Below are 27,958 nucleotides of genomic sequence, written 5' to 3'. Positions count from 1 at the left end.
CAGTCTGATTGTTTTATTGTTATATTATCTACTGCCCTGATGATGGTCAAGCAGTGACTAAAATCGGTTGGCAACGGAAATAAAGATTTATACTTCAATGACCAATGCTGACCCTCCTTTTGTTACAAATACTGGTTTCGTGGTCATGGTGCATTCCATGTGTTTATAGTTGGCTTAATAGAAACTTCACAGTGATGTACGTTAAGAACTTACTACGTTACTTTTAGAAAAACGGTATAAGTCACCCATGTAAATTGAAAATTTATGGTGAGGACTATGGGACCAAACTGCTGAGGTCATCGATCCCTAGGCTTACACACTACTTATTGTAACTTAAAGTAACTTACGCTAAGGATAACACACACACCTATGCCCGAGAGAGGACTCGAACCTCCGACGGGGGCAGCCGCGCAACCAGTGACAAGACGCCTCAGAGCGCATGGAGGTCATCCATATCTTTAGATTATATCTTATAGTAGCCATTTTACTTACGTGGGATTGTTGTAGATAGGGGCCTCTGATTAGACACCAAAGTATTCCCTGAAAGCTTCGTATGCAGTTCCTCCGTTCTTCATGTCTCCTGTCCCCCCAAAGTTAAGAGCAGAGCCACCACAAGGGATCCAAAGTAGTGAATGCCATCGCTAAAGCGTCATACGAGAAGGAGCTGACGGAGTCGCTTGACAAAAGTGCTGTCAAGAAAAAGTGTTTGATTTTTTCGAGTTGGAGGGCAACTACTGGGCGGGGTTGGAAGACGAAAGGCGTTCAGAGGAAGAAAATTCAATCCACCAAACGATTCGAATCTTCATCACTCTCCTACGAGCCTCCACATTTTGGCAGCCCTAGTGATAAACCGTGAGGATTCTCCAGACTCGCGTCTGTTTTGATGAAAAAGTCAATACTTTCCCGTACAAGTTGACGTTAAATATGCCACAAACCAATAAATAGCTGATAGATACATTTATGATTGTTATTTCAGTAAGTAATTTTTAATTTGACGTTCAAAAAATTGTTCAAATGGCTCTGAACGCTATGGGACTTAACTTCTGAGGTCATCAGTGCCCTAGAACTTAGAACTACTTGAACCTAAATAACCTAAGGACATCACACACAGCCATGCCCGAGGCAGGATTCGAACCTGCGACTGTAGCGGCCGGCCATTTGACGTTCACTTAAAGTACTTAAATACAGAAGTTGATCTCTGTAGACTATTCTACGTTTCGTATCATTTACTCCCGCTTTACTGAACCATTGTAAAATTTTTTTTTACTTTACTCGTTTTGGGGACGTCGCATAAATGCACTCAATTTTTCCACTGTACTTTACGAGCTTTAAGTGAATCGAATATAAATAACGGATACCAATCAATGTTTCGCGGCATCGTTTTTAGTATAGTTGTTATAACTGTTAGCGAAGGTTAAAAATTATAATTTGTCCGGAAAAACCACATTTAAATGAAAAAAAGAGGGCGCCCACATTTACACATAATCCTCTAATGTTGGCAAGTGTGGATTCATGTGTTTCTCATGTTTCATGGGGCTATTGAGAAACCAATTTAGCCACAGAGCATTAAGTGTGAGCATTGACTGATAACACCTGTAGTAATATCCTATACAGCTCCAAACGACAGTGAAACAGTCTTCCCCCGTAGAGGATCTTCAGTGTGGTCCAACCCGCTGTGCCCGCTGTCTGTGGCGGCTGCTAAGTATGCGCACAGTGGCAGGTGCCGTGCCGGCCCCAGTATGGCCACTTGCGGGCCTCCGGAGCGCTTCGCTTTGCCCCCCTGCGGACTCGAGTGGCTGCTGCGTCGGCAGTCCGCGCCATCCGATGAATATTAACCAGCTTATCGGTGCGCCCCACGCCAGTCGCCGCCGCCGCCGGCCTCTCGCTGCATCGTAAACACCGCTCCTGCCGAATGCCTCCCAACAGCCTCAGGCACATCCGCTCTGGTCCGGCACATAGCCCCAATAGCTTAGCCGCCTTCCTTCACACACTGGCGGAATCTTCAGATTGCGGGTGATTAACCTGGGTGATAATCGTCGGTCTCCGGCATGCACAACATTATGTCGCTCTGTCACACTTTCGCTTGGTATTGATTTTCTGCTCAGCCTAATTACCGCAAATTTTGTGTTGAGGGTCTAAAAAAGTAACAAGGGGCTGGTCCTCTTCGACATTCTGCAAACTAACAGAATTTCAAACTCAATGGATAGTCGTTATTTTCCTAATTCTGTACCATAAAATTCTCAAAAACATTTCAGAAACTGCCTCTGAATATTTTAAGGTTTTCTAGTTATGATAAGTAAAACCCAGCTACAGATACACTATATGATCAAAAGTACACGGATACCTGGCTGAAAATCACTTACATGTTCTTGGCGCCCCCCATAGGTAATGCTGGAATTCAATATGGTGTTGGCCTTGATGACAGCTTCCACGACGGCCGGAGTGGCCGAGCGGTTCTAGGCGCTACAGTCTGGAACCACGCGACCCCTACGGTCGCAGGGTCGAATCCTGCCTCAGGCATGGATGTGTGTGATGTCCTTAGGTTAGTTAGGTTTAAGTAGTTCTAAGTTCTAGGGGACTGATGACCTCTGCATTTAAGTCCCATAGTGCTCAGAGCCATTTGAACCACTTGATCAGCTTCCACTCTCGCAGGCATACGTTCAACAGATGCTGGAAGGTTTCTTGGGAAATGTCAGCCCATTCTTCACGGAGTGCTGCGCTAAGGATAGGTATCGATGTCGGTCGGTGAGGCCTGGCTCGACGTCAGAGTCCGAAAATATCCCAAAGGTGGTCTGTAGGATCCAGGTCAGGACTCTGTGCAGGCCAGTCCATTACAGGGATGTTATTGTCGTGTAACCACATAGCCACAGGCCGTGCATTATGAACAGGTGCTTGATCGTGTTGATCTATATCTACATCTACATCTACAATTATACTCCGCAAGCCACCCAACGGTGTGTGGCGGAGGGCACTTTACGTGCCACTGTCATTACCTCCCTTTCCTGTTCCAGTCGCGTATGGTTCGCGGGAAGAACGACTGTGTGAAAGCCTCCGTGCGCGCTCTAATATCTCTAATTTTACATTCGTGATCTCGGGAGGTATAAGTAGGGGGAAGCAGTATATTCGATACCATCCAGAAACGTACCCTCTCGAAACCTGGCGAGCAAGCTACACCGCGATGCAGAGCGCCTCTCTTGCAGAGTCTGCCATTTGAGTTTGTTAAACATCTCCGTAACGCTATCACGGTTACCAAATAATCCTGTGACGAAACGCGCCGCTCTTCTTTGGATCTTCTCTATCTCCTCCTTCAACCCGATCTGGTACGGATCCCACACTGATGAGCAATACTCAAGTGTAGGTCGAACGAGTGTTTTGTAAGCCACCTCCTTTGTTGATGGACTACATTTTCTAAGGACTCTCCCAATGAATCTCAACCTGGTACCCGCCTTACCAACAATTAATTTTATATGATCATTCCACTTCAAATCGTTCCGCACGCATACTCCCAGATATTTTACAGAAGTAACTGCTACCAGTGTTTGTTCCGCTATCATATAATGATACAATAAAGGATCCTTCTTTCTCTTTATTCGCAATACATTACATTTGTCTATGTTAAGGGTCAGTTGCCACTCCCTGCACCAAGTGCCTATCCGCTGCAGATCTTCCTGCATTTCGCTACAATTTTCTAATGCTGCAACTTCTCTGTATACTACAGCATCATCCGCGAAAAGCCGCATGGATCTTCCGACACTATCTACTAGGTCATTTATATATATTGTGAAAATCAATGGTCCCATAACACTCCCCTGTGGCACGCCAGAGGTTACTTTAACGTCTGTAGACGTCTCTCCATTGATAACAACATGCTGTGTTCTGTTTGCTAAAAACTCTTCAATCCAGCCACACAGCTGGTCTGATATTCCGTAGGCTCTTACTTTGTTTATCAGGCGACAGTGCGGAACTGTGTCGAACGCCTTCCGGAAGTCAAGAAAAATAGCATCTACCTGGGAACCTGTAGATGCAATCGCTATCCCCCAACTGCTCTTCAACAGTGAGAAGCTAGAAGGTGCTTAAAACGTCAAAGTAGACCTGTGCTGTGATAGTGCCACGCAACGAAGTGTGCAAGCCCCCTCCATGAAAAGCATGACCACACTACAACAACACCGCCTCCGTATTTTACTGTTGGTACTACACATGCTGGCAGATGACGTTCACCAGGCATTCGCCATACCCACACCCTGCCATCGGATCGCCACATTGTGTACCGTGATTCGCCACTTCACACAACGTTTTTCCACTGTTCAATCGTCCAATGTTTACGCTCTTTACACCAAGCGAGGGGTCGTTTGGCATTTACCAGCGTGATGTGTGGCTCATGAGCAGCCGCTCGACCACGAAATCCAAGTTTTCTCACCTCCCACCTAGTTGTCATAGTACTTGCAGAGGGTTGCGATCCTGTTTGGAAGTCCTGTGCGATGGTTTGGATGGATGTCTGCCTATTACACATTACGACCCTCTTCAAGAGTTGGCGGTCTCTGTCAGTCAACAGACGAGGTCAGCCTGTACAGTTTTGTGCTGTACGTGTCCCTTCACGTTTCCAGTTCACTATCACATCGGAAACAGTGGACCTAGGGATGTTTAGGTGCGTACAGACGTGTGACCAAGAGGCAACCAGTCATCTGACCACGTTCGAAGTCTGTGAGGTCTGCGGAGCGCCCCATTCTGCCTCTCACGATGTCTAATGGCTACTGAGGTGGCTGACATGGAGTACCTGGAAGTACGTGGCAGCACAATGCACCTAATACGAAAAACGTTTGTTTTTGGGCTGTCCGAATACTTTTGATCACATAGTGTATCATCCTTAGTTTTAGTTGGCTGAATGCTTAGTCTGCTAAATGCGTAGTTTCTAGTTCTAAAATGAGTTGTAACATGGAAGCAAAGCCTTTCCAGACCGCCGGCCGGTGTGGCCGTGCGGTTCTAGGCGCTACAGTCTGGAACCGCGTGACCGCTACGGTCGCAGGTTCGAATCCTGCCTCGGGCATGGATGTGTGTGATGTCCTTAGGTTAGTTAGGTTTAAGTAGTTCTAAGTTCTAGGGGACTGATGACCACAGATGATAAGTTCCATAGTGCTCAGAGCCATTTGAACCATCTGAACCTTTCCAGATCCATGTTGATATAACATAATTTATTCGTCTTCGTGTGAGGAATGTATCCCGCAATTTGCGCCCATATATGCCTTGTGGCTGGGTAAGATACAGCCGTCCACCGAGTCCATTCTCCCTAGTGGTGGTGTTGTCACACATGCCGTGACAGGACAGCTGGTAGCATCGTCCGGAACTCAGCGGTGGAGATATGAGTGACAAAGAAAGCACGTGTCATGTTTGGAGGAGAGGTCAGATAGCTCAATTGACAAGGACTGAATCCAGGCTCGTGTCCCAGTGGGGCACACATTTTCGATTGTCCACACTCAGCCCTGATAGGGACTCACAGTACGTGCCACCTGGTGGAACACGAGAACACGTGACATACTAAATCGCCAATGAGCGTAAGCCAGATTCCACGTTACGTGTGGTTTAGCGTCTGGTCTGAGGTCTTACAAGCATTCGACAGGAATGAGCACCGCCCACTATATGACGTGACGCTTAGTTATCTGGCTAGGTAGTTAAAGTTTCCGTAAGTAATTTGTACGATTTCTATCAAAATTAAACGAACCTAGTCGTTTTACAAGCTATATTGACGTACTGGCCACCGTACGTTGTGGGCTATCGAAATACGACAACACTCAACATAAAATTTAGTCATTATTTTTAGAAAATTATGACTGAGACATGAGTAAATTGACAGTTTTTCTCGCTAGTGATGCTCGATTATAGGCTTCCATGTGGTTTCTTTTCTCCAGACGTTTGCGCAATGATAATTTATGCAGATATAAAACCACAGTGTTGAATTCTCAGTTGACAGTAGTTTGTTGGTGCTGCATGAGCGCAAAAGACTGCAGATGTATCAAAATGAAGTATTAGAGACCTGCATCACTATACAAGCGGTGGCCAACAAAACTACGTTGAATTCCGTTCCTTATAAACTTCATAATATTTTGCGTCCATACTGAAATATCCAACTAAATGTGACGAAACAATAACGAACTACTAAAACCGCATAGTCCTACAACTAGCACCTGCATTCCTACACGTCGTCTTGGACACAGTCCACTTGCACCATGCGCAGCGTCTTCACATTGGAGGCAGTGTTGTCCGATTACGATTGTGAGTAAATGTCAATTGTGACGTATGTTCGGAGACTTTCCAAGCTGTACCATCCATAAAACTGAGTTGTAGCCCGCATCGTACTGTAAAATATTAAACCAGTGGTTCGCCATCCATCAGGTTCTTCTACTTTGTCACAACAGTTTACCATGTTCTCCTCGCCTTAGAACGATCAGTTGAAACTGCCACTGAACATGTGGCACATTTCGAAAGTTTATTTTGTTAGCTTTTAGGGAGTTGATTATAATTCATTGTGAACGACAGTGAAGTTATTGTGAATTGTAACGACGTATACATTTCAAAATTCAAAGTGAATTGTTTTCAGTAAGTGATTTGACAAATAGATAACGTTCCCCCATTTTCTTGCGCGTTCTTTCCGCATCTACGCAGAATCGGCATGGTCGTTAACCAATTAGTGGTGGGAGGTGGGGTGGGGGGGAGGTAACTAAAGGGGTGGCCAGATGCCCTCTCTGTCACCCCCGACAGAATGTGTGTACCGCAGCTGTCTCCATGTAGCGTTAATTCACGTGTCAGTGAGCGAAAGTTTCCTAAATGTTTGTGAATCGTGTAAGTGATGCAGGACTTGGATACAAATACGGTATTCGCCTAGTCAGATATGGGAAACGGCCTAAAAACCATATCCAGGCTGGTCGGCACACCGACACACGGTGTTTATCCATCGGGCGGATTGGATCCGGTGCCTGTGCACCTCCCCGTGCCGGAAGCGGCGTCTTAACATGCAACGCTGTTCACGCACGTGAGCTAACCAGTAATTGGTAACTAACAGTTCACATCAAAATAAAATCATGTCGAAATTTTAACAAGCATTTAAAAGCGTCGATACAGAAGCTTGAAATTAAGCGCGAACTTCAATGAGAGATGCTTATAACGCACTGAAGAGCCAAAGTAGCGGCAGACCTATCGCCGCACGGGATTAGCCGAGCGGTCTCAGGCGCTGCAGTCATGGACTGTGCGGCTGGACCCGGCGGAGGTTCGAGTCCTCCCTCGGGCATGGGTGTGTGTGTTGGTCCTTAGGATAATGTAGGTTAAGTAGTGTGTAAGTTAGGGACTGATGGCATTAGCAGTTAAGTCTCATAAGATTTTACACACATTTATTTTTTTTTCTTTGGCAGACCTATCCAATATCGTGAAGGGCCCCGCGAGCACACAGAAGTACCACAACACGACGTGCCATAGACTCGACTAAAGTCCGCAGCTCGTGGTCGTGCGGTAGCGTTCTCGCTTCCCACGCCCGGGTTCCCGGGTTCGATTCCCGGCGGGTCAGGGATTTTCTCTGCCTCGTGATGACTGGGTGTTGTACGCCGTCCTTAGGTTAGTTAGGTTTAAGTATTTCTAAGTTCTAGGGGACTGACGACCATAGATGTTAAGTCACATAGTGCTCAGAGCCATTTGAACCAACTCGACTAAAGTAGTTCTGGAGTGAATTGACAGCATAAATCCTGCAGGGCTGTCCATAAATCCTTAAGAGTACGAGTGGGTTGAGAACTCTTCTGAACAGCACTTTGCTAGGCATCCCAGACGTGCTCAATAACGTTCAGGTCTGAGGAGTTTGGTGGCCAGAGATAATGTTTAAACTCAGAAGAGTGTTACTGGAGCCACTCTGTAGCATTTTAGCAAGTGAGATGTGTCGCATTGAACTTCTGTAATTGTCCAAGTCCGTCGGAATACACAATGGACATGGATGGGTGCTGGTGATCAGACAGGATGCTTACATACGTGCCACCTGTCAGAATAGTATCTCAACGTATCAGGCGTCCCATATTACTCCAACTGTACAGGCAACATGTTTCCAGTCATCAACAGTCCAATGTCGCTGTTGACGGGCCCAGGCGAAGCGTATAGCTTTGTGTCGTGCAGTCATCAAGGGCTCCGAAAGCCCATTCGATTATGTTTCGTTGAATGGTCTCAAACTGACACTTGTTGATGGCCCAGCGTTGTTATCTGCAGCAATTTGCGAAAGACTGCACTTCTGTCACGTTGAACGTTTCTCTTCAGTCCCCACTTGTCCGATTCTTGCAGGATCTTTTTCCAGCCGCATCCATGTCGGAGATCTGATGTTTTATCGGATTCCTGATATTCACCGTACGATCATGAAGTGGTCGTACGGGAAAATATCCACTTCATCGCTACCTCGGAGATGTTGTGTCCCATCGCTCGTGCTATAACATCACGTTCAAATTCAGTTAAATCTAGATAACGCGTAGCATTGTAGCAGCAGTAACTGAATTAATAACTATGCCAGACACTTGTTGCCTTACATATGCGTTGCCGACCTCAGCGCCGTATTCTGTCTGTTTACATATCTCTGTATCTAAATACGCATGCCTATGCCAGTTTTTTTCGCGTTTCAATGTAGTTTTTGTCTCAATAGCTGACAGAAAATCCAAAGAGATTCTGGTCATCTATAAAGTATGTTAGCGGCATGACAGAATCGATGACTTCTCTACGCGATGGCTATGGAAATGTTATCGACGACAGTGCTACTAAATCAGAGTTACTAATTACAGCCTTCCGAAATTCCTTCACCAAAGAGGACGAAGCAAATATTCCAGAGTGCGAATCAAGAACAGCTGCCACAAGTAGTAACTTTTGAGTAGATATCCTGAGAGTAGTGAAGCAACTTAAATCACTTAATAAAAGCAAGTTTCTCGGACCAGACTGTATACCAATTAGGTTACTTTCAGAGTATGCCGTTGCAATAGCTCCATACTTGACAATCACATACAACCGCTCGCTAGACGAAAGATCCTTACCCAAAGACTGGAAACTTGCACAGGTTCAGACCAATATTCAAGAAAGGTAGTAGCAGTTAACCATTAAATTTCAGGTCCATATCATTAACATTGATATACAGCAGGATTTTGGAACATATATTGTGTTCTAACATTATGAATTATGAATTACCTCGAAGAAAACGGTCTACTGACACACAGTCAACTTGGGTTCAGAAAACATCGTTCTTGTGAAGCACAACTAGATCTTTACTCTCATGAAGTGTAGAGTGCTATTGGTGCTATTGACAAGCGATTTCAGATTAATTCCGTATTTCTGGATTTCCGGAAAGCTTTTGACACTGTACCACACAAGCGGCTTCTAGTGAAATTGCGTGGTTATGGAATATCGTCTCAGTTATGCGATTGGATTCGTGATTTCCTTTCAGAGAGGTCACTGTTTCTAGTAATCGACGGAAAGACATCGAGTAAAACAGAGGTGATTTCTGGCGTTCCCCAAGGTAGTGTTATAGGCCCTCTGCTGTTCCATATCTATATAAACGATTTAGGAGACAATCTCAGCAGCCGTCAGGTTGTTTGCGGATAATGCTGCCGTTTACTGTTAGTAAAGCCATCAGAAGATCAAAACAAATTGCAAAACGATTTAGAAAAGGTATCTGTATGGCATGAAAATTGGCAATTGACCCTAAATAATGAAAAGTGTGTGGACATCCACATGAGTGCTAAAACGAATCCGTTAGACTTCGCTTGGACGGTAAGTCAGTCACATCTATAGACTGTAAACTTAACTAAATACCTAGGAATTACAATTACGAACAACTTTGGAAAGAACACATAGAAAATGTCATGCGGATGGCAAACCAAAGACAGCGTTTTATTGGCAGAAAACTTAGAAAACGTAATATATTTGCTAAAGAGACTGCCTACACTACACTTGTCCGACGTCTTTTTGAGTACTGCTGCGCGGTGTGGGATCCTTACCACACAGTAATAACGCAGTACATCGAAATAGTTCAAAGAAGAGCAACTCGTTTTGTACCATGCCGAAATGGAGAAGAGAGTATCACGATTCTAATACAGGGTTTGAGAAGGACAGCATTAAAACAAAGGCGTTTTTCGTTGCAGTGAAATCTTGTCTATAATTTCAATTACCAACTTTCTTCTCCGAATACGGAATTATTTTCCTGACGCCGACCTACATAGGGAGAAACGAACATCATAATAACATAAGGAAAATCAGAGCTCGCACGGAAAGATATTGGTGTTCGTTCTTCTCCGCGCGCTGTTCGAGATTGAAATAAGAGAGAATTATTGCGAAGGTGGTTCAATGACCTCTCTTGCAAACACTTACGTGTGATCTGCAGAGTCTCCGTGTAAATGTAAATCTGAATAGACCCTTCGAAACGCATCGCAAAACCGTAATTCCTTTCTTCTAAATTATTAGTTGTTGACGATTCTAGCTGCGGCACTTTTATTCTGGTGTAACTGATTCGGATTCACTTATAAATCATAGTATAGTAAGAGATCAACAAAAATTATGATGTTACTGCTGCTGCGGTAATACAAACTACCATATACATTTTCAAGTAATTAATATAGCACTAATTATGGCACGTATTAGAATACATTGCGTTATACCCTAGTATGCCTCACTTTGTCCTCGGTAAGAAACTTACATAACACTGTCACGTTAAAATGTTCACACAAGACTACGCAGTCTCCTTAGAGAATATGAATTCACCCTAGAAACTAAGAACCTTTGTACGGTGCACATTGTATGTTGAATATAAATATTTGCCAGTTTTTTAGCATAGGAGATGTCCCCACTAATCCTCCTCCAGCGACGAATGGAATGTGGGAAGAACGGCCGTCTGATATCCGAATTTCTCCATACTCCAGAGACTGGTTTGATGTAGCTCTCCATGCTACTCTATCCTGTGCAAGCTTCTTCATGTCCCAGTACCTACTGCAACCTACGTCCTTCTGAATCTATTTAGTGTATTCATCTCTTGGTCTCCCTCTACGATTTTTACCCTCCACGGTGCCCTCCAATACTAAATTGGTGATCCCTTGATGCCTCAGAATACGTCCTACCAACCGACCCCTTCTTCTAGTCAAGTTGTGCCACAAATTTCTCTTCTCCCAATTCTGTTCAATACCTCCTCATTAGTTATGTGATCTACCTATCTAATCTTCAGCACTCTTCTGTAGCACCACATTTCGAAAGCTTCTATTCTCTTCTTGTCTAAACTATTTATCGTCCACGTTTCACTTCCATACGTGGCTACACTCGATACAAATACTTTCAGAAGCGACTTACTGACACTTAAATCTATACTCGATGGTAATAAACTTCTCTTCTTCCGAAACGCTTTCCTTGCGATTGCCAGTCTACATTTTATATCCTCTCTACTTCGACCATCGTGAGTTATTTCGCTCCCCAAATAGCAAAACTCATTTACTACTTTAGGCTTCTCAATTCCCAATCTAATCCCGCAGCATCACCCGATTTAATTTGACTACATTCCATTATCCTCGTTTTGCTTTTGTTGATTTTCATCTTATATCCTCCTTTCAAGACACTGTCCATTCCGTCCAGCTGCTCTTCCACGTCCTTTGCTGTCTCTGACAGAATTACTATGTCATCGGCGAACCTCAAAGTTTTTATTTCTTCTCCATGGATTTTTATTCCTACTCTGAATTATTTTTTTGTTTTCTTTACTGCTTGCTCAATATACAGATTGAATAACATCTGGGATAGGCTACAACTCTGTCTCACTCCCTTCCCAACCACTGCTTCCCTTTCATGCCCCTCGGCTCTTATAACTGCCATCTGGTTTCTGTACAAATTGTAAATAGCCTTTCGCTCCATGTATTTTACCCCTGCAACCTTCAGAATATGAAAGAGGGTATTCCAATCATCAATGTCAAAAGCTTTCTCTAAGTCTACAAATGCTGGAAATGTAGGCTTGCCTTTCCTTAATCTATTCTTTAAGATAAGTCGTAGGGTCAGTATTGCCTCACGTGTTCCAACATTTCTACGGACTCCATACTCTTACCACGGTCATTTCGAGAGAAGTGCGCCAAAAGTACGTTATATATTGCCTGAATCTCCGTGTAATGTTTGCTATCAGAATTTCAACAAGTAGCTTCACCGCGACGCACAACGGCTCTGTTGTAGCGTCTGCCACTGGAGTTAGATATGCTCCCGCGCTTGCTAAACGAAACCGCGATGAAACGCACTGTTCGGCTTTGGATCTTCCCCACATCCTCTGTTAATCTCTTTTTCTGACGTTGTCGAGCAGTACTCAAAATCAGCTTCACGTGACTCTCATTTTACTATCTCCCTTTCCTACAACTTTTATGTCGGGGTTCAACTATAAACAGCTTGTATTTAACGGCGGTGACCGTTTGTAGTGAAAGGATACCCAAAACATAACGGGCATTTTCGCCTGTTTATGTAAAATGCTTCATTTGTATATACTGGGGCGTCTACAAACACATATTCGCTAGTCGCCAGGGCCTTCGATAATACTGTCTGGAATACAGTTGTCTTCAGTGATGAGTCCCGCTTCGAACTAAGCGGCGATGACTATCGAAGACGTGTCTAGAGACGCTCCAGACGGCGGTGGGACACCAACCTGATTGTCACCCACCATACGGTCGGACAATCAGGAGTGATGCTCTCGGGTCCCATTTCATACCATATAAGGACCTCTTTGGTTGTCATCCACGGCACCTTCACAGCACAGCGGTACGTGGACAATATTCTACGCCCCGTTTTGTTGCCGTTCATGGCTACTCATCATGGACTTACATTTCAGCAAGATAATGCCTGCCTACACACGGCGAGAGTTCCAACTGCTTGTCTTTATGCTTGTCACACTCTACCTTGCCCAGCAAGATCTCCCCATTTGAGAACGAGTGTAGGATTACGTGCAGGCCTCTCCAACCATCTCGGATTATGTCCGTGTATCGCGTCAATTGAAGAGGTTTTGGCACGATATCTGTCAGAAGGACATCCAATAATTCTGTCAATCAGTGCCACTCCGAATAATAGATTGCAGCCAGGGGTGGACCAACCGATCATTAGCTTCCTCAATTCTTGAAGCATCTTCTCTTGAATAAATCATTCACTTTTTCTGAAATGGTAATCATTTAATTGTCTGTTAATGTACGTCACGTCTGCTGGTTTCCGATCCTTTCGAAGAATTCATTCGTGGTGCGACGTTATCTCTCTTTTTCTTTCCTCTTAGAGAATGTTACTTTTCTCTGTGTTATTTGTAAACCGATCACGTTCTCGTCTTTTCTTGCAAAAACGCCGGAGTAATTGGTTAAAATAAGGATAGGATCGTGGCTTGGAAAGTGTAATGTAATGCCTCGAGGTCAATAGGGATTTATAAAAGACAAAGGGACTATTGACAGTCTGAATTCGCTGGATATAAATATCATCTCAGCCTTTTAAACGAAAAAAGGGACTATCATTGGCTGCAAGTACGCTCGTTCCCCGGAACATAGCATGAGAGCATCCGAATGTTGTTCGTGAGGCTTTAATTGGTAGATCCTGTTAGCGTACAAGCGCGATTACTTCAGTTATCCGACAGGTAATAATTTGGCTCAAGTTTCAAAAATATTTCAGTAAAATCCAGGTACAGTGAGGGAATTTGTAACTGTGCTTTGTCTTTGGTCAGGATCTGAACAACGGAACCAGCCTTTAACTTTGGCTTCTGAATTTACTAATGCACAGTAGTCCGCTAGTATAAAGTGATACGGGAGCTATAGAATCCCGTGTTTCTATCCATATCTTGTACGTCGAGGGAGACCCTAAGGGTTCATTAAATCTACCGCCGTCAACGGTATTCCTATAATGTCTGTATGTGATTTATGTCGAGTTTATCATGGTTTCATAGTTATTTCTTTGGAAGATAGACTCGAACCCTTCTGTGAAGACGCAAACATGCGTAGTCAAATTCGTATTATGGCAATAGACGTTAACTGCATTCCAAATATAGAGGACTAACTGCAGTGTGCGACGTTACCTGGAATGTTTAATATCTGCCATTCATAGCGACTGGCCCTGTGGCTTCTTGATTCTCATAGAGAAAATCTAAAGGCATATTTCAATCTCTGGGTGTCAACGGAACTCCATGAATGAATTTGTCTTCACTTGCGGCATTCATAAAAATCGGGTTCTGTGCTTCCAATTCTTATTTTTGAAATATACACCAGTTTCATATCAAAAGTTGAATATTAACAATTACATTATAATTATGTTGTGATTTCTTTTTAATTTACAAATTACAGTAGTATTTGCGCAAAGCGTAATGTACCTAAAATCTAACTGTAAAATATATACCTTTTACCATTTGAGTACATTTAATTTCCTGCAAGAAATTTTTTGACTTATGTGCATATGCTTAACGAATAAATATTTCGCTTGTTTATTTATATTTTGTGGAATTTTAATATATATTTACAGTCATCAGGGGTGAAAACCCCCTAATTACTTAAAAAGACATACCAATTTAGTAGTTCCTACATTGCATGTGGCGAAACTTTCCTTTTACGATGAAGGAGTATTTACAGTTAGCAACGGTATAATTTTACCGAGCTTGAATAAAACTGTAATATAAAAATCTTTTCGCAAAGCTGGATGGTATAGAATGTTCATCGTTTGTCCTTCTGGCGTGTAAACAAACAAACTACCCAGGGTGCCGACTCTTGAGCAAGTCACGTATTACTGGCCACATGAAAAACATGTCATGTCCAAAAAAATGGTTCAAATGGCTCTGAGCACTATGAGACTCAACATCTTAAGTCATAAGTCCCCTAGAACTTAGAACTACTTAAACCTAACTAACCTAAGGACATCACACACACCCATGCCCGAGGCAGGATTCGAACCTGCGACAGTAGCAGTCCCGCGGTTCCGGACTGCAGTGCCAGAACCGCTAGACCACCGCGGCCGGCTGTCATGTCCAAGTTAATGCCATCCATGCAAAGTGACTGTCCTCGGGCATTGTTGATAGTCATATCTAACGCAAGTTGGATAGGAAACTGAAATCGCTTCAGATCAAAGGGCACATTTAAACCACAGGGAATCAGCGGAATGCGAGGAACGAATACGTCTTCACCTGCGGTATATCCCGTGATGGTCGTGGTCTGTATTACGTTCGGTAATAGGTTCTCCGTGGTCACACTTGTTCCGTTGCACTGCACAGGCGGATCGATATTGCGCAGTGATATGATAGGGGATCCTCATATCTAAAACATGCTTGTGTGGCAGTAATCTTTGGGGCTAAATAGCATTTAAAAATACTGTCGGATATTTCACAACTTGCTATGTATCCATTCCCGAATTAATGGGGGTAAAAGAGACAGAGTTGGCTGGAAGCATTTCCTGCATACGCTTATTTACGTATTTAACACTGTGGTTTTGTGACGCTAAACTGGGTCTTTCACACAGTCATCGAAGATATTTGTGACTTTTGCGTATATCTGGACGCACATTAGGTCGTCGAGTGACTTTAGTTGGTATTATATCCATGATCTGCCTTAGCATTTGTCTGGCACTGTGGATTTTAATAATAAAAAAACTATGAAACACAGACTAAAATATCTTCTATGGTATATATAATATACACTGAAGCGCCAAACAAACTGGTATGGGCGTGCGTATTCAAATACAGAAATATGTAAACAGAAAGAACACGGCACTGCGGTAGGTAACGCCTATACAGGGTGAGTCATAAATGAGGAAAATATGTCGTGCAAATTGTCGCACACTGAGCTACAAAAATAAATTCGTTTTCCGCATGTTTCTATGTCAATAAATGACATTGAAATTGAATGGTAAAAACCTGGAAATATGAAGTGGACTTTAAGGTGTTACTGTGCGCCGACATTGGCCGAGGGAACAGATCGGTAACAGGGCACAACATGCGAGTGTTGTCGGTAGTCTAACCGCTCACGACAAGGCGTCAAGCGACGGTCTGCGTGACAATGCGAGCAATGACAGCGCCCACATCTATCTCGTACCGGTTACGCTGGCCGGTATTATGTATCGTGGCTAGTTTGCATAGGGAAAGAAACGCGAGGAGGGGCTGCACTACTGTACATGCATGTTTTATAATTTTGTTTTTGTGTCCCAAACTTAGTTTTAAGAAACGAGTACATAGATGCAGAATAAAAAATACAACTACACAGGTGTGTGGCAGCTAATACAGCGAATACAATACAGCAGAACAAATCGAAACTAACATAGAAACACATGACCAGAAGCTGCAGTGGCGGTATATAAGTACTGCTCGAAATGACAGCCACGATGTGTGTGGCAAAGTTGAGCTCTTCGCAGGAAGAATTTCTGAACACGATCCAACATGTCTGTATCTCTTTGCGTAATATCACAGGCATATTATATTCTGCGTTGAAAGGTGTTGACATCAACAACCTCTCCTTCATAAATCACAGATTTCAGATGGTTCAAAATGGTTCAAATGGCTATGAGCACTATGGGACTCAACTGCTGAGGTCATTAGTCCCCTAGAACGTAGAACTAGTTAAACCTAACTAACCTAAGGACATCACAAACATCCATGCCCGAGGCAGGATTCGAACCTGCGACCGTAGCGGTCTTGCGGTTCCAGACTGCAGCGCCTTTAACCGCACGGCCACTTCGGCCGGCGATTTCAGATGGCCCCACAAAAAGAAATCCAGTGGCTGCAGGTCTGGCGATCTTGCTGGCCATGCTACAGGGCCTCCAGGACCGATCCATTTCGAAGGGAAGGCATTGTCCAGCTGGCGTCGCACTGTGCCGCTGAAGTGAGCGGGGGCACCATCATGCATGTACCACAGGTTCATACTAGAGGCCAAACTAGCGTCTTCCAACAGTTCCGGTAATGTATCACCCAGGAAACGCAGATACCGCTCTCCTGTAAGCCTTTGGTGATCAATAATACCACACCAGACATTGACGCCGCATCGTTGTTGGTACCATCGTATCTCTGTGCTGTGGGGGTTTTCTTCCGCCCACTTGTGCCAATTAAGCGAATTCACTATACCCTCCTTCGTGAAATATGTTTCGTCGGTGAACAGCATTGTTCGTGAAAAATGCTGGTCGTGGATCTGACGCCGTAAGATAAAGTTTCAGAAGTCCAGCCTCCTCTGGTAGGCTTCCGGCAATAATGCCTGTACCTTCTGCATGTGAAAGGGATGGTAATGGTTTCTATGGGTACTCGCATAACAGTAGATTGTGACATTAAGACCGCAGTGGCGAGAGACCTGGTGCTTATTGTTCGGTCCTCCGCAACAGTGGTCGGCAACGTCTGTGTAAGACAAGTCTCTGGCGCAGCTACAATGACGGGTTATCAAGATTTAAGTCAATTTGAGTGTGGTCTTATAGTCGGCGCACGAGCGATGGGACACAGCATCTCCGAGGCAGCGATGAATTGGGGATTTTTCCGTTCGACCATTTCATGAGTGTACCGTGAATGTCAGAAATTTGGTAAAACATGAAATCTCTGAATCACTAGGGCCGGAAAAAGATCCTGCAAGAATGGGACCAATGACAACTGAGAAGAATCGTTCAACGTGACGGAAGTGCAAGCCTTCCGCAAACTGCCACGGGTAACAATGCTGGGCCATCAACAAGTGTCACCTTGTGAACGATTCAGCGAAACATTATATATATGAGCTTTCGGAGCCCAGTTCGCAGTCGCGTACTCTTGATGCCTCGTCTGGGCGTATGTTACTGTTACAGTTTACTATCTCATTGGCCATTTGCTTTTCTTACTTCCAAGATAGTGGTACAGTTATCTGCAAGGTTAGGTTACGGTGTTGTGGTGTGTGTTTTAAGGAAGGTTGTGTTAGCCTTTTTCTTTATTATATTGCTTGACACATGAATGCCTAATTATACTGGCGACGGATATTAATACGTAATGTTACAACTTGCTTTTGTGCTGGGGGAACGTCTCTCCCTGACCCACCTGTTTACTGCTGGTTATACTCTGCTGGAGTGTTTCGGAAACGAATCCCAGTCTGAATGCTCTGTTCCCATTAGGTTATGTCTTGGTCACAACTTTCTCACAAATTCCTGGCAGAGGTGAGCATCTACTGCCGTCTAAGGTGGTCGGTGCTACCGTTACATGTGTTTTAGCATGCTCCGTGGCGATTTTGTATGGCATGTTGCTATAAGCGTATTTAACTGTGGTCTTATTTTGTTCAACCTTGTAGCATAGCTCACGCCATGACAACTTGAATGTTTCATTTTTGACGTTACCTTTACGGTATTTGAGCATCAGAAAACGGAGTCTAAAATGGAGTAAATTGTAACATTTGTGACATTGTGTTCAGTTTGTGTTTAATAAAAGGCTGAAAGGAGGAGGCAATTCGAAACACCTGTCCCCTGTATAAAATGAATGCTTTCGAGAAAGTGAAGTTGTTTCAAGTATGATCGATTTCAGATGAATGTTTCAAATGGCTCTGAGCACTATGGGACTTAACATCTGTGGTCATCAGTCCCCCAGAACTCAGAACTACTTAAACCTAACTAACCTAAGGACATTGCACACATCCATGACCGAGGCAGGATTCGAACCTGCGACCGTAGCGGTCACGCGGATCCAGACTGAAGCGCCTAGAACCGCACGGCCACACCGGCCCGCAGCGCCTTCCAACCACATTAGTTTCCTATGGACTATCGTCTCATTTGTGCTACTGGATTCGTGATTTCCTGTCTGAAAGGTCACAGTTCGTACTAACTGACGGGACGTCACCTTGTGGAACGGAAGTGATAAGCGTGATTCATCAGACAATCAGAACATTTCTGTCATATTTGTAGCAGGTAATGCTGCCGTGTAGTAAACTCCACAGAAGAACAAAGAGAACTGCAAAAATGTTGTTGAGAATATAACTTCACTGTGCGAAACGTGACAGTTTACCTTAAACAATAAAATTTGTGAGGTTCTCCGTATGAATACCAAAACAATTCCGTTAAAGTTCGCTTTCAAGATAAATAAGTCACATGTAAAGACGTAGATCCAGCTTACTATCTAGGAGCTATTATCATGAACAACATCTATTCGAACCGTCGTATGGAAAATATTGTGGGGAAGGAAACACAAATACCGCGCATTGTTGGTAGAATCCGTAGGAGATGCAACAAATAAATCAAAGTGATCATCTACGGTACACTTGTCTCTTCTCTTCCTGAATATTCCTGCGTGGTAGGGGATCCCTGCGAGAAACGTCTGACGGAAGACATCGAAAAAGTTCAAAAGACAGTTCGTTTTCTATTATCAAGAAATAGGGGAAGAGTGCGTCAGGATATCAAAAACGTAGGCGTTTTATAGTGTGACGTGGTATTTTCACCAGATTCCTATCGCCAACCCCCTCCACTGAATGCCACGATATTTCGTTTACTCCGACTTACACAGGAGACATGACCATCGTGATAAGAGACATTAGTGCTTGCAACGCAAGGTTTAGTTGTTCACTGTTTCCGCGCGTTTTTTCAGAGTGGGACGGTAGAGAAAAAAGTCGCAGTAGTCCAAAGAACCCCCTGCCAAGCTCTTAATTGTGAATTGCAGAGTATTCGTGCAGATGTGGATGCAGATGTCAAGGGTAGTGGGAAGGACGGAGGGATCTAGAAATGGTTAGGAGTGCAGAAGTGAATAATAAAAGAGTGAAAAGCTTGTGAAGTACGAGTATTTCTTACTTAGACGTATGCCAAAATTTTTTGTCTTAGGACAGAGAGAGAAAAACAAGGAATGCTTTCAGAATGAAGAATGGCTTATAGGTAAGGGGACGTAAAATAATACGGATCCGTAGGTTTTGTGAGGAATAATAAAGGATTGTAAAGAAAGCAGAAACTAAACAAGAATATATAGAGACGTTCTACCGTAATCCTCCTTCCTTTGTCTTAACATTATTACTACTGAAGCCAACCCTTGCACGATGCTAATTGGTCGTCACACTTGCCAGTTATCGGATACGTTGTCATTGGCCGTAGTAGTAAATCGCAGAAACGTCCTTCAATCAACGCCTTTTTGTCTTGTGGTTGTTAATTTATCTCAGAACGACCGTACTTGAAACGCAACAATTTTTCTTTCTCTATAGCACTCACTTTACGCAGGGCACAGGTGTTTCGAATTGCCTCGACTGCTTTCACCCTTTTATTAAACAAAAACAGAACAAAATGTCACAAATGTTAGAATTTACTCCATCCTAGACTCCGATTTCTAATGAATAAACGACGCTCCTATAAAGTCAAAAATGAAAAAAATTCAAGTTGTCATGGCATGAGCTACACTACAAACTCGAACAAAATAAGACGACAGTTAAATTCTCTTACAGTAATACGCCATACAAAATCGCCACGGAGCATGCTGAAACATAGAATTATATCATATGCATCGTTACATAAAGTTATACTCGGTAATTATAGCACAGAAATGTCCGATGGAGATCATAGGCTCTATGCCAGAGCACCGCGATTTCTTGGGCACACGACGGTCTGTATCAAACGGCCTCTGGCTGATGACGCTGAATTTGGCCTTACCATGACAGACACTCACGAATCCTTTGACAAATATGTTACCGCAATTTCTTCTATTAGTGGCTGGTTAGAAAATGATAGAAATTGTCTCTGACCTTCTTTCAGACTGGTCCTCTTACGAAACAGACGAATTACGGATTACAGAAGAAAGGAAAATGATGGATTAGGTATTGGAGCATTACGTTTGCACTGCACGACGTTGTGTGCAAGACGACGAGTATGTTATTCACAATGACAGCACAAGTGGAAGTCATAATTTCTTGTACTGTGTGCTGCGTACCCAGCTATGACAAAAACATGATGATAGCACAGTTGAAATTCTATGGTTGATTAGACTGAGGCTAGCTTGTAATGGCTAAGTTGTGGGTTCGATTCCCGCTGGGCGTAACAGTTTTTAACAGCCACAAACGTACCATCGTCACCTCCAGTAACGCCAAATACAGAACGCAGGACCGTGCCGTGGTTCCAAATCAACATTAAACATGTCCACTCGCTACTGACTGGAATGCAGTTGGATTAACTTTGGCTGTTAGATATGGAAGTCGCTGCCTGCAGAAACTCTCTCTCTAAAAAGCTTTCTTAAACCAGTAATGTTATTTTATTTCACGAACCAATCGTCATGTAACGTTATGGGGTCTTCATTTCTTATTTTAAATGACCCTGAGTTTTTGAAAATGATGGCAGTTCACTAACTGACTGGGATTCGAACTGCGTTTCCAATTTTTCTATGGATTTTAACCCTTCGAGATGATACTATGCCATTATTTCATTCTCTCCTCACGATGCTAAGCTACTCCAACTCTCTACGAAAGACGCGATCATAACTACTAGTGAAAGAGAATTTGATAGTGGACACCTCTTCTTGTAAGGTCAATAATGACGATATGAGCGGGGTTGGACTCCGAGGCAGCACAGAACTATTCGTTGCGTCACCTCCAGCCGAACATGTGCATACCTCGCTACTGGTGAAGAAACAATAAATATTTCACGTTTATTCCTAGCTATGAGACAGTAGCGAAAGGTGCAGCGTTCGAATGTCTGTCCGACAAAAATCATTTGTACTGTCGCTTCAGGTTCCAGTAACACTGAACATATTTAGTATCTGACCCATGATTCTGCTTAGTTAACAATTCATATCGGTAGTGGATTCTACTCCCCACCAACATCACAACTTTACTTCAAGGCCTTTTCACACTTTTGCATTGCACTTTATTACATACCTTTCGTATTACATTACTTCTCATAGACCATATGAGCTTTATGGGGTCCTCGGTGCCGTGCTAGACGTATCGTCATTTATTTCCAGGTTCGGACATTCGGCCTTGTAAACTGATTCTGGTACACACTTCGATATTTTACGTTTCTTACTGCTTAGTCAAGTCTCGACCAGACACGCAAGCTTTGTTTGTTTAATAGTGGGCTCAAATTCGGAAGTCGAACAACAACTCGTCATGTCGTATGTGATCTGAGGCTTTCCCGGCCTGTATGCTGTTTGAAGAGTACTTCGCTATCCAATTTCGACGGATAATGGTTCCGCCATCATTAGGTGGTGTTGATGCAATGGTCTGTCCCCTCCCTGCCGCTAGTATTTATCCCTCGCGGGACCAGGTGCGATTCCGTGTGCCGACAGCACTCTGCGTGTCAGGCGTTGGGGGAAGATGCAGTCGCAGTAGTTTTTGTGGAGACCAGTCCTTTTGTCTCTTCATAATTCGCTGTGTGTCCATTGGTTCAAATGGCTCTGAGCACTATGGGACTTAATATCTGAGGTCATCAGTCCCCTAGAACGTAGAACTAATTAAACCTAACTAGCCTAAGGACATCACACACATCCATGCCCGAGGCAGGATTCGAGCCTGCGACCGTAGCAGTAGCGCGGTTCCGGACTGAAGCGTCTAGAACCACTCGGCCAGCGCGGCCGGCTGTGTGTCCATTGTTTATGCAATGTTCTCCTAGAGCAGATTGGCTTGGTTGGCTTAGGCGGGTGCTGCGTTGATGTCCCTTGCTTCGATCTTTCGCCGTACGAACTATGTGGTCGATATAGGATTTGCCACAGCTACTCGTAATTTGGTATACGCCCGCTTTCTTGAGGCCAACACCGTCTTACACTGTTTCTAGCAAGGCACGCGACATACCTGATGATCGGAACACTGTGTCGCTCTGTGTTGTCCCAATAGTCTCCCTACTTTGGACGACACGTTTCCAGCAAAAGGTAGAAACGGCAAACCTTTTTGCTCTTTTTCCGTTTGTTCTTCATCTTGGTCCCTGCTGCACTTCTGTTGTAGGAGGATCCTTTAGATTTGGCAGTTGCCGTTTTCATTCTTTCAGAACACAGTCTCCAGATGTTTGAGTTCCGTTGATAGGTTCTGTTCGTACCAAAATGTTAAGCATTCCGCTTGGCTGAGCCGGATGGTGACAGCTGGAAGCATGTTGGTACACATCAGTGTGTGTGGCCTTGTGGTACACACTGTGACCTAGAGAGCCATCTAACCATCGCTGCACCAGGACATCAAGAAAGGATAGTTGTCCATCTTGCTCTATTTCCATAAAGAACAGTATGTTTTTACGGATGGAATTTAGAAGAAATTTTTGTAGAAATATTTGTAGCCGATCTTTTCCATGTGGCCAGACTGCAAATATGTCGTCCACGTATCAGGAGAAACATACAGGCTTCAGGGAGAGTTTCGAAGGTTAGTTACCACCGGAGAGAGAGGGCTCCCCTTGGCCACTGCCTGAAAAGGTGTGTCAGTTCTGCTCCGAATTTCTCACTGATTAAGTTGATAGAATCTGCCAGGGGGACTCGTGTAATTACTGACACGACATCGAAGTTGACCATGATTATAAGTTTTTGAAGTTAGCTTTTTAAGGCTTCCAATGACGTCCCTCGAATTCTGAATGTGGTGTGCACATTTGCCCATTAAGGATCGTAGAAGACCCGTCAGATGCTGTGCCAGTATGTATCTCGTTGACACTATTTGCTAACTATCGGTCGCATTCCATCTTTGTGCGTCCTTGGAAGGTCATATAACCTCGGTGCTGCCGCCGACCGTTGGCGAAGTCTCTTGATGTTCTTATCCTCGAGTGCGCAATTTTTCAGCAAGTAGGAAGCGCTTTGTTGTTTCTTCTTAGCCGTGTCTATTTTAAGTTTCGAAGATGCTGGATCATCAAATAATTGTAGTACTTTCTGTTCACAGTCGCTTCTCTCAAGAATGACAATAGCGTTCCCACTGTCGGTGGGGAGAACAACTATCTCTGCATTTCCTCTGAGGTTGCGTAGTGCTGTTCTTTCCACTCTGGAGATATTGCTTCTGGCCGGTGTTGGTCTTGAAGGAATGTGGCAGGCTTCCCTCCTGACTTCTTCGGCCTTGTCGTCTGGTACCCCTCAGATTATTTTAGTCAACGTCTATTCGCCGAAATATCATGGGCATTTGACAACTGTATTCGGCTGGACACCCGAGAACCCTTCAAACAACTCGTCATGTCATTTAATGAATGTGATTAGACTTCTGCAGTGTCACTTACTGCAATCAAGTTTAATTTACAAGCGTTAGGGGCTGTTTCGTCTCTAATAACGTGTTTTATAGTATTTGTTGTATGACAGTTTTGGTTTTCACCTGGACTGACTGGCATAAACAACAGTGTTCTCAAGTAGTCTCTAGTAGTACCCATTGCGTACAGTTTAAACGACAATACAACGGAACGTTTAGAGGACCTGCAACACAGTTACGCTATGATGGTTGCAAGTAGCCAGGCGCGGCCAGTGCATTGGGTGGCTCTTTGTGCTACGAGTGTACATAATTGACACTGATGTGTTTATAGCACGCCATCTAGCATCATATCTAAGATTTTATTTCTGTTACGCACAAATTTATGAATTCTTCAGTGCAGTACCAATGTTGGCTCGGTATTCCACAAGCTCTCTTTCGTTCTCTAATCTACTGATTGGAACTGTGCTGAACCCGTTCCTGAAGTCAGAGATTGCAGGCATCAGTCTGGGTGCCACTATTCGCTGCCTGCTGGGTTTCATGTAGTAATCTCGTGACCGAGTATCTAAGGTCATGAATTGCAATATATTACTGTTTCGATACATTCACAAATTTAGAATAACATGAGCTATAGATGGCACTGGAAGAGGATAGGTGCCGAAAATATTACTTTTAAAATGAATGCAGTCTAACGAGACACTATACGAGCTGCTTTTTCGGTAAAAACTGCGGTAAGGTCATCACTCACCCTTATTTGTGTGGTACTATGCATGTTTTGCAAGTCCCCATTTCAAAATCTATATATTTTATATAAGAGTATGAACGTCATTTCTTCTTGGGAGTATTTGTGTTGTGACTTGGCAAGACAGCCAAGCCACTATGAGGTAGCCGAAAGGCACGCGTTTAAGCTCAAGCAGGCTGGCGTGAAGTCTGGAACAGTTAAAGGAGTTGAGTCTAGTAAAAAAAGTACGTAGCTTCTGGAATACTTAACTTTAATCCATAATTGGTGAACATCGGTCTGACGGTACATGCATCACAAGATAAATAGCAATTGATATTGGCGCCATGCTAGGTCGTAGCAAATGACGTAGCTGAAGGCTATGCTAACTATCGTCTCGGCAAATGAGAACGCAATTTGTCAGTGAGCCATCGCTAGCAAAGTCGGCTGTACAACTGGGGCGAGTGCTAGGACGTCTCTCTAGACCTGCCGTGTGGCGGCGCTCGGTCTGCAATCACTGACAGTGGCGACACGCGGGTCCGACGTATACTAACGGACCGCGGCCGATTTAAAGGCTACCACCTAGCAAGTGTGGTGTCTGGCGGTGACACCACATTCCTCCCCCGCAAATCGGCGTACGGTTGTGTTATAAGGCTTCCGCCCGCCGTGGGGAGGACCCCATGTTGACGTATGCGACGAGGTGGGGAACCTAACAACAGGCGAGGCTGTGCCACCCGCACCCTGCCATTCGGCCCGAGGGGAGCTAGGAAACGCCTGAAAACCTACTCCAGGGTGCACGCCAACATGAGGTGTATGCGCCCGTAGAGAGACAGGAGGGGCCGAAGGGTCGACCTCCATCGGGTCGGGGCACCCGACGGGCGAAGACGACAGATGGTCCGGAGCGGGCAAGAGTTCCATGGCGGAGGACAACTGGTCACGGGAAGCGATCGGCGGCGCGTGACCCAGGGAGGCGCCCGGCGGTTGCAGCGACGCGTCCACTGCGGGCGTCCCCGGCGGGAGAACAGGCGGCGGCGGCGCGTCGCCATGGGGCAAAATGGAAGGCAGCGTCGGTAACACTTGGGGATGAGGCGAGCCAGTAGATGGGTCCCCAGGGCGCTGACCGGACGGCACCTTCGCTGAAAGCAGACGGAGAGCGGCAGAACCCGTGCGACGACAGAGGCGCAGCTGATTGAGATGCCGACGCACCTCACCAGAGGCCCCCAAAACCAGATACATAGCGCGGCCGAGGCAGCGAAGAATGGGCCCTTCGAGCCAACGCCGTGAACCTCGATAGTTGCGAAATAGACAACGTCGCCTGGAGCAAAAGCAGGTGGCTGCCGCTGCACAGGAACCTGATGCGGCGGATGTAGCAAAGACATCAAGGTTCGATGAGGGCGACCGTGAAGCAACTCAGCCGGCGAGCGACCATCGCGGGGCTGAGAGCGATACGAGGACAAAAAGAGCAATAACGCGTCCTCCCGAGAATGCGACTCTTTCAGCTTCAACATCTGTGACTTGAAAGTCCTGACCAAACGTTCAGCGGCACCATTTGACTGGCGAAAACGGCGCGGATGTCAGATGTTGAATACCATTGGCCTTGCAGAATGACTGAAATTCTGCGGACATGAATTGTGGGCCATTGTCGGAAACAATAGTCTGTGGAAGACCTTCAATGCAAAAGATAGCAGATAACGCTTGGATGGTGGCAGATGACGTCGTGGAAGACATCCGGGCAACTAAAGGAAAATTACTGAATGAATCTACCACAACCAACCATCGAGCATTCCAGAATGGACCAGCAAAATCTATGTGTAAGTGTTGCCAAGGGAAAGTGGCTTTTGGCCATGCAAAGAATTTCCGCGGTGGTGCTGATTGTTGTTCGACACACGCCATGCAATAAGAGCACATATGCGTAATCGCAGCATCGATTCCGAACCAAGTACAGTGCTGACGAGCAAGTTGTTTCGTTCGCACTATACCCCAATGTCCGTGGTGGAGAAGCCGTAAGACAGAGGGCTGTAACGAACATGGGACCACGACCCTGGACTGATCATTATCAGAACGCAACAGCAAAACACCACGTCGCACAAAAAGTCTCTCCTTGTGAGCAAAAAATCGGCGAACCAACGGATCCTCGATCCGTGATTTTGACAAGGGCCATTGCGTAGCAACAAAACGCAAAACGGTAGCATGGACAGGGTCAGCAGCTGTGGCTGTAGCTACACGACGAAAATCAATCGGAAACGATTCGACCACGTCATCGGTTTCCGCATCAATGAACATGCCAGCAAGTTCGGAGGAATCGAATGCGTTATCCTCAGCAACAGGCAAACGGGACAACGCATCGGCGTTTCCGTGCTTAGCAGTGGACCGATACAGGATATCGTAGCGGTACTGCGAGAGGAAAATAGACCAGCGAATGAATTTCTGCGCTGTACGTGGAGGTACAGGCTTGGTCGGATGAAAAAGCAACGTCAAAGGTTTGTGGTCTGTGGTGATGGTAAAGTGACGACCATACAGGAAATCATGAAACTTTGTAACACCAAATACGAGAGCCAATGCTTCTTTCTCGATCTGTGAATAATGTCTTTGCGCAGACGAGAGCAATTTGGACGCAAAGGCAATAGGGCGATCGTGCGAACCATCATTGTGCGCAAGCACAGCACCGATCCCGAAATCCGATGCATCTACCATCAACAAAAGGAGTTTCTGGGGATCTAATGGTGTAAGGCAAGTATTGGAAAGCAACGCCGATTTCAACTGGCGAAGGGCGCGTTCGCATTCCGTCGTCTAGACGAACGGAACACCTTTACGGCGTAAGCGATGAAGCGGAGCTGAAATGGAAGAGGCGTGGCGCACATAGCGATTATAATAACTGATTTTTCCCAGCACACTCTGTAGCTGCTTCAAATTCTGCGGCGAAGGTAAGACTTGTATGGCACGGAGGTGCTCGGGACTGGGATTTATGCCTTGGGCATTGATTACATGTCCCAGGTAGGGTAAGAGACGAGCAAAAAACACACATTTGTCCTTCCGCAAGCGAAGACCATTTTGTCGCAAGACCTGAAATAATGTTCTAAGATTGGCTAAATGTTCGTCTTCCGTCTTTCCGGAGATCACAATATCGTCCAGATAGTTTGCTGCAGTAGGGACCGACGCACAAACAGTTTGTAGATATTGCTGC

This window comes from Schistocerca serialis, chromosome 1 (genome assembly GCF_023864345.2).
Source record: "Schistocerca serialis cubense isolate TAMUIC-IGC-003099 chromosome 1, iqSchSeri2.2, whole genome shotgun sequence".
In the NCBI taxonomy this organism is placed as follows: Eukaryota; Metazoa; Arthropoda; class Insecta; order Orthoptera; family Acrididae; genus Schistocerca; species Schistocerca serialis.
This window is presented reverse-complemented; position numbering follows the sequence as displayed.